This window comes from Camellia sinensis, chromosome 14, assembly GCF_055761805.1.
Source record: "Camellia sinensis isolate YWXY chromosome 14, ASM5576180v1, whole genome shotgun sequence".
Lineage (NCBI taxonomy): Eukaryota > Viridiplantae > Streptophyta > Magnoliopsida > Ericales > Theaceae > Camellia > Camellia sinensis.
Window position 1 is genome coordinate 130,125,248 of NC_138974.1, and position 7,414 is coordinate 130,132,661.

A 7,414-nucleotide genomic window follows, 5' to 3' on the forward strand; every position below is an offset into this window, starting at 1 on the left:
TGAGACAATGTAAAGAAAGTGTAAAATTTAAAATTATCAAATTGGTGGACGTGTGATCCTTCTACTTGGCATTAGTTTCAGGAAATTATTTTCTCTCCTACTTTTATTTTATATATTTTTTTCATTGCTGCTTGTTACTTATGATAGTAACTTTGGTTATTTCCTCACGATAGTAACTTTGGTTGTTTGCTCTTAAAGAACCACAAAACGCACCGAGTTATTCAATGTCTCTCAACTACCAACCAACAAAGGTGGACCAACATTATCCCACATGTAAAATATTTCGCTATGTCATTCATTAGGAGCATCACATACCAATTGAAGCATAAATTTTAATAGTACTAATTGTTCTTGCTTTCTGGTGCTTGAATTGAAGTTTGAAAGCTTAAATTTTGTTTCAAAAGCTGTAGTAATTAGTGTCTTTAAAATGCTGGAACTTATGTTTAGAAACAAATGGTTTCTTTCAGTGCTGAAGTTGATGCATAATTGACGGAATTAAAGTTAAAACATAGGAAACCCGATTCAAATAGCAAAAATGTCGATGAATCAATTAGTGGACATTAACATGGATGAATCGGTTTACAGAAACTAATGGTCTTGAATGTTGATTTTTATTGATAGTAACAAAAATTAAGGTAGTTCTCAAAAACAAAGATCAACAATCTCGACAGTTTCCATGTGCTTTCTTTTTATTTTATTTTTTAGATTCTTCTTACAAAGGATCTTGGGCCTTCTTTATATCCCTTTGATGTTTTTGGAGTTCTTGAAGTGGTATTTTTGTTTACCTAATTTTATTGTTTAAACCTTCATTTTTGTATATTTTGTTGACATTTGAAAATGGGTATTGACACTGGATTACCATATTGAATTTTCACATTGCTTAAACTTCGAGGGTTCAATGATTGGATCGGGTAATTAGTTTAAGTTGGGGATAGATTAAGTGTTTGCTACAAAACTATGATGGTATATGTATTATGGTAAAATGTCAATACCATGATTTTCATTCTATTATTTTTGTTGTTCACAATTTGTTTTTGCAATATGGTTAATGTCTTCTACACCTTGCTGTTACTTTTAGCTTTAAATTTTTAATACTCTACATAAATATGGGATTTATATTTATATTTATTTGTCATACTCTACCTAAATATAGGTGTCCACACTACCAAATATCTGCATCAAATGGCTAAAAATAACTTAGATTCCAAATCAATAAGTTATCAATTTTTAATCATAACTATTTTCGAACTCATAACCCATTTGATATATTTATTTGAAATCATACGAACCATTCATGAGATTGGGTATGCAAGAATTGATAGAAAGCATGCTTAGATATTTTTTTTCTTCTCTTTTCGGAATGTCTTTAGGCACGGGTCATTCGCTAATTGTTTTATATGAAAATGAATTAAAAGAGCAAATTACAGTGCCTGATTGAGGACAAAAAAATCTTAGTATCTTTGCAAAATTTCCACCAAGGTTGCTCACGAAAATTGCAGGGTAAGTCATTTTTTTTTTTTTGTATATTTTATTTCTTCGCATTTGGATTGTAACCCATTAAGTATTTTCCATCCGTGACACTTAATTATTGAAATTAATTTTGAGGACATTGCAAATCAATGTTAAGATGAAATTTTTTTTGCAAAATCATGGCAAACTTTACCACTTAAATTATTAAAGTTGATAAGCTTTACCATTGATTTACAATTTTTTTTTTGAAAATTTACAATGAATTGCAATTTCCCCATTAATTTTTAGATTTTATTATCAATTTTGCTATGAATGGTTTTACTTTAAAAAGTGGAGAGAAGAGTTGACAATTTGTTTCTGCAATATGGTAAATGTCTTTTACGCCTTGCCGTTACTTTTAGCTTTAAATTTGTCATACTCTACCTAAATATGGGATTTTTGTTGATTGACATTTGTATTTGATTTTAATTTTTGGTAAGGTTTGAATTTGAAGGGTTTATGCCCTAGCTCTACAAAATTGCCTCTGCCTGCAACTTTAGGTACTCTTGGCTGTGACTTTGGTTCATCACATGGCTAATTGATAGGTCCTATTCACAAACAACAAGCTACAAACAATAATGGATAACTCTTTTGGTCGTCTTTATAGATATTCAACATCATAGGTGAATTTTGCTTCTTTCCATTGCTTTAGTAATTGTTGATAACTATGGAAAATAGCTCTTAGTAAATATTTAAATGAGAATTGCTGCAATGTTAATTTCTGTTAATTTAAGTGTTAACAACATGTTTGCCATGGTGAGTGGAAAAATGTTCTAAAATTGAAAATCAAATGGAGAGGAAAGGATTTTCAGGACTTAAGTCTAAGGACTACATATTTATTTATCAAAATGTCTTGTCAATCATTCTTTGTTTGTTGAACATTGCTTGGTGAATGCTCATTATGGGATTGACTTGGGATTCAGTTTATAAATCTTCAGGTACAACGTTTCGGATTTTTAGATTCATAAATTATTATCAGTTAAAACAAGCATATGATGTTAATTTATTTTTTTTTTTTTTGCTTTTTTAATATGTGGATTTCATTGTATTTATTGATCCTTTTGCTCTTTATTCAGGTTTTAAAAATGAAAATGTTTGTTTAAAAGATTGGTGGTTGGTTAAGGTAAAAAGGTACTCCCAAAGGACAAGAGTTGCCATTGAAGTGTTCACCTTTCAACGGTAAGACTTCCAAAGAGATTTTTTCATTGGTTGCTATTGTTTGTATAATGATTAATTTGCTCTTTGAGATAACATAGAGAAAGGAAAGTAGAAATAAAATTTTGGGGAAAATGGCTTAGGGGTTTACAATGTTTAGAAGCTTTGTTGTTTATCGTCTGGGTTGTCCAACTACTGAGTGGGTTCTAGTTTCAAAATATTGCTTTAAGTGTTGATCCCAAAACTAGTATCAGTTTTCTTCATGATCTTCTAGAATGAAGTGAGTAGGCTATGTTTCTTTTGTTATTATTATGATGGTTTTGTTATTGCTGTTGTTATCATTATTATTAACATTACTGCTGTCATTATTTTTATTTTAAAAAAAGTAAGTTGTAATGTGATGCAAATACTTCGGTAATGTAGGAATTGGTTAAGAGGAGCCTCCGCTTTCATTTCTATACTTTCTGTGGTTCCTACTTTACCAATTCAGAGTTCTATACAAGTTAATTCAATAAGCATGCGTTGGGCTCATCATTAAATTCCATGCAAAACTCTTAACTTACTTTCATTATTAGGTGAATTGGAATTTTGATTCTTGAGATTTACTAATAAACAATTGCCACAGATGTCTTGCCTGTTTTAGGAATCAATCAACATAGGCAATAATGATTAACATTGAATCGTCTTTTTATTAATTTTTTATAATAAAAATAAGCTACTAAATAAGTTATCAACTAATATTTCAATACTTAGTTTAAACTATGTGCCTTACAAGAGAATTAATGAGCTTTGATTAAAGAGAAAAAAGGCATTTCAATTAGTTTGTTGGACATTTTCAATGTCTTTAAATTGCTAACATTTTCAATTGAATGGATTGAAATTCGAAAACCAAGGAGGCAAATTCATATATCACAGACCAAGAATTGTATCGGTTGTTTCATTTATTGATATTCTTTAAGAGTGCTGTCCTAAAATTTAATTCCTTGATATTCTTGTGTAGGCTATCAGTTTATGTATTTGATTGGACAATTTTGAAGTATCCCTCAGATTGTTGGCAATTCAAGACAAAGGGCCAGTGCTTGTATATGTTGTAATGTTTGACTTCATATTGTGTGTATGTACTAAGTCTACTGCTCGTGTCTACTTTAGCAAGCAGCAGCTATAGCTTGACTTTTTCGCACCTCCTTTCGGAAGTTTGAAAGAAGCCCTATAGTTCGAACTCCTGCGATTCTGAATCTAATCCCACAAGTGCAATGTGAAATTGATAAACACCAAAGAGTCCAAATCCGGCAAATCATTTGGAAAATTGATTTTGAATCAAAAATGCCAAAATTGGACTGTTTTGCCAAATACAGAGTCGCCACCTAAATATTTTATTTTTAAAAAATTTAGGAAATCCATGACTCGTGCCAAAGGCCACGTGTCCGTAATCACCAAAGTTGTCTCGGCTCGAGAACTTAGGTACGAGAGGGGAAGGTCATGAATTGAGCACCCCCGGTCGCCCGATCAAAGATCGGCCTCTACTAATCATGATATGATTTTTATCAACATTATATGCTCTTGTTTCGGTTTATTAGCTAGCATTTACTATGTGATGCGCACAAGCAAGTATAGACTAGTTTGCCCAAATTGGAACAATTCAATTTCATGTTTCGAAAAGGGTTTGAATTTGCCACTTGACAAAGTGGGCTTAAAGTTTTGTGAATTTGCCACTTAACATAGTGGGTTTAAATGTACATTTATTGAATCATTCCAATTCAAGCAATAAGCCTTCATCCACAGGCATTCAAGCAGTTATAGCACTTAAGCAATTAACCTCATGGCAAGTATCCTAGTCATGGCAATCACTCACACTCATGCAAGTATGCTAAAGCACTAAAAACTCACCTAGTACTCCAAGCTAAGATAAAAAAAAAAGGGTTAGGAAAATATGCATGATACCTAACTACACAAAATGACTAATACAACACATGCAATAATGCAGTCTAAATAAGCTCGGCTATTAAAATGGCATATGAGTCAACAAAATAGCATGTGGTCTAAAGCACGTATTTACTAAAGTATTAACAATATAGTTTGAATGATGCGCCAAGTCTTGGTGCATGCAATACAAATGAATGCAGGTATGAGGAATGCTAATTGAAACATGATGCTCCTAATCTAACCATCGAAAACAGATAAATAAAAGGGAGAAAGACGTGGGGTTGGAAGACATACACATTATTACAACTTTGCACTCTCACGAAGGAGACGCCGAATGAATAAGTTAACTAGCTAACTAAGCTAAGCTAAGCTAATTAAACTAATTATTACAAACCAACATGAATATCTAACTAAGCTAAGTTAACTAATTATTACAATAACAAATAAATAAACTAACTATTCTAGTTAACTAATTAAGAATTTAACAATTAAACAATTTAACTAAGCTAAGCTAATTAAATAAATACAAAACAAACTAATTAGCTACAACTAATTAAGTACAACAAATAAAAGGCTAAGTGCTAATTAAACTAACCAACTAATCCTGGGAAGTGAGGGAGGCCCATGCATGCTCGGTTTTCCACCCAAAGAACATCCATTGTCTGCCCTCAGAAGCCTCTGTTGCACAACCCTTACACTGATTTCCTTCTCCAGATCAACTCTGCTCTGATTCACAAGCATTCTGCTCAAAATTCATTGATGGCCGGTAGGCCAAAAGTGGTAGCCGGCCGGCCGGCATTAAGGGGTTGTCATCCAACACTGATGGCCTGTCGGCCAGAAACAGTGGCCGGCCGGCCACTAATAATGCACTATTCCTCGCTGCAAAGAGAGCGAACAGGGTAAAGAGAGGGTATTCTCACAGATTGTTTGTATTGTGTATCCCTCTTTATCATCAAAACATCTCAAAGGAGTGATACACTTGGTCCTCAAACCATCAATCAAGCAATTTCATTGCATGGTGGCTAAGGAACCAAGGTGTACAAGTTTAATAAATGCACAAACAAGACTGAAAACCATCACCCTATCATGCATAATCAAGGGCAATGGAGACCTTAGAAAAAATTGACACATTTCATCACTTTGAGTATGAAATGTCCCAATTTTTCTTGTGTTCAATTAACGTTCGATTGAACACACCAAAACACAATCAAGTCTTTGCACAATTTTAGTTTCCATTTTTGTTTACTCATTTTAATTTACCATTCCATTCTTTAACCAATTAAGTCCATTGGTGGGTAAGTCCTCTAAAAGAGAAGGAAGTGTCAAACAAGGGGTAGTTTAAGGCAAGAGAAAGGTGTCATGTCGTTGATAATGAACCCTCAAAAGAGGATTAAACCATTAAGCATGGATCTCAATCTCAAGCTTAAACTATCCTAAGGTTGCAACAATCCTCAAAGCAAACAAAAAAGTGAAGAAATAAGGGAGGTTGCAGAGATTATGCCTGCTGAAATTAAGTATGAAAAACACTAAAATATGCAATCAACTCAAACAAATGGTGTCCAAGGGACTAAAGCACCAAGCTTGTGAGGACACTTACACTACAACCACGCAAAACAAGACTCAAATGACTTAACCAACCCAAAACGGAGTTAAAATAGTCCAAAATAGAGACTAAAACATGCTGGAATTAAGCTACAAATAGCTAGAAAAATAAGCTAACACTTAGAGTTAACTAGGCTAGCAAACAAGACACAAGGAGGGGAGGCTAACCCCTTCAAATTTGGACCGCAAAAGATGATTTTTACCACTAAAAATACTCTGAAATTCAGTGTCTAAAAGCCCAAAAAAAAGATAGTTTGAAAGTGGGGAGCAAAGGTGAAAAGGCCTTGAAAGTAAGGAATAAAGAAGAGTGATACACCCCGTAACCTCTAATGGCCTAAAAACACCAATTCCAGCCCACAGAAACATAGTTTTTTAGAGTCCAAAAACAGTGGAAAAAGATAGAAAAACAAGTATGCAAAACAAGCTAAAAAGGCAAGTATTATACCTCTTGAAGCAAAGATCAACTTTAGGTAATAATTCAAGCCAAAACCACCTTCTAGAGCTCCAAGAAGGCTTCAAGGAACCTCAACTCAAAGATGATTAGCTTTGGTTAAGGAGGTGTAGGTAAAAGTGTGGTGTATGTAGGCTAATGTGCACAAATTTGCAAGAGCGAGAGAGAAATGTAGAGAAAGAGAAATAATTTTTGCTCTAGAAATTCTAACCTTTAAATATTGGGGAGGAGACCCCCTATATATAGAAAACATGAGCCTTGGCTGAGATATATCCATCCATGCATGTGTATGAAGATGGGGGCAATTGTGGTAACAGCTAGCACAGCTATCACAAAAATAACTGAAAAAAGACACTGATGGCCGGTAGGTCACTAATGTGGTCGGCAGGCCATCAATGATGGCCAGTAGGCCACACCATTCGCTTGCAAGGCACAAAGGTGGCCGGCAGCCCACCAGAGAAGGCTTGCAGGTCCCAGGGTCTTGAGGTTTGAATAACTAAGGTTTTGGTCCAAAACAAGGCACAGAATGGACAGGGTTTAAAGGCTCAAAGGCAGGGTATTCCGCCGAGGTCTTCAGGTACTAAAAACAAGCACATGAAATCATAATCATCTAGTGCACAAGCGATGGCGTCCAAGTCTTGAGGACAGTCAAAAATAGGGTGTCTACAGCTGCCCCTCTTTGACAAAACTCAGAAGTCATGAAATGGCGTGAGTGAATGTCAAAGACCGAAGACAACCCATTTTGAAAAGGCCGAAGACTTGGACAAACAAATA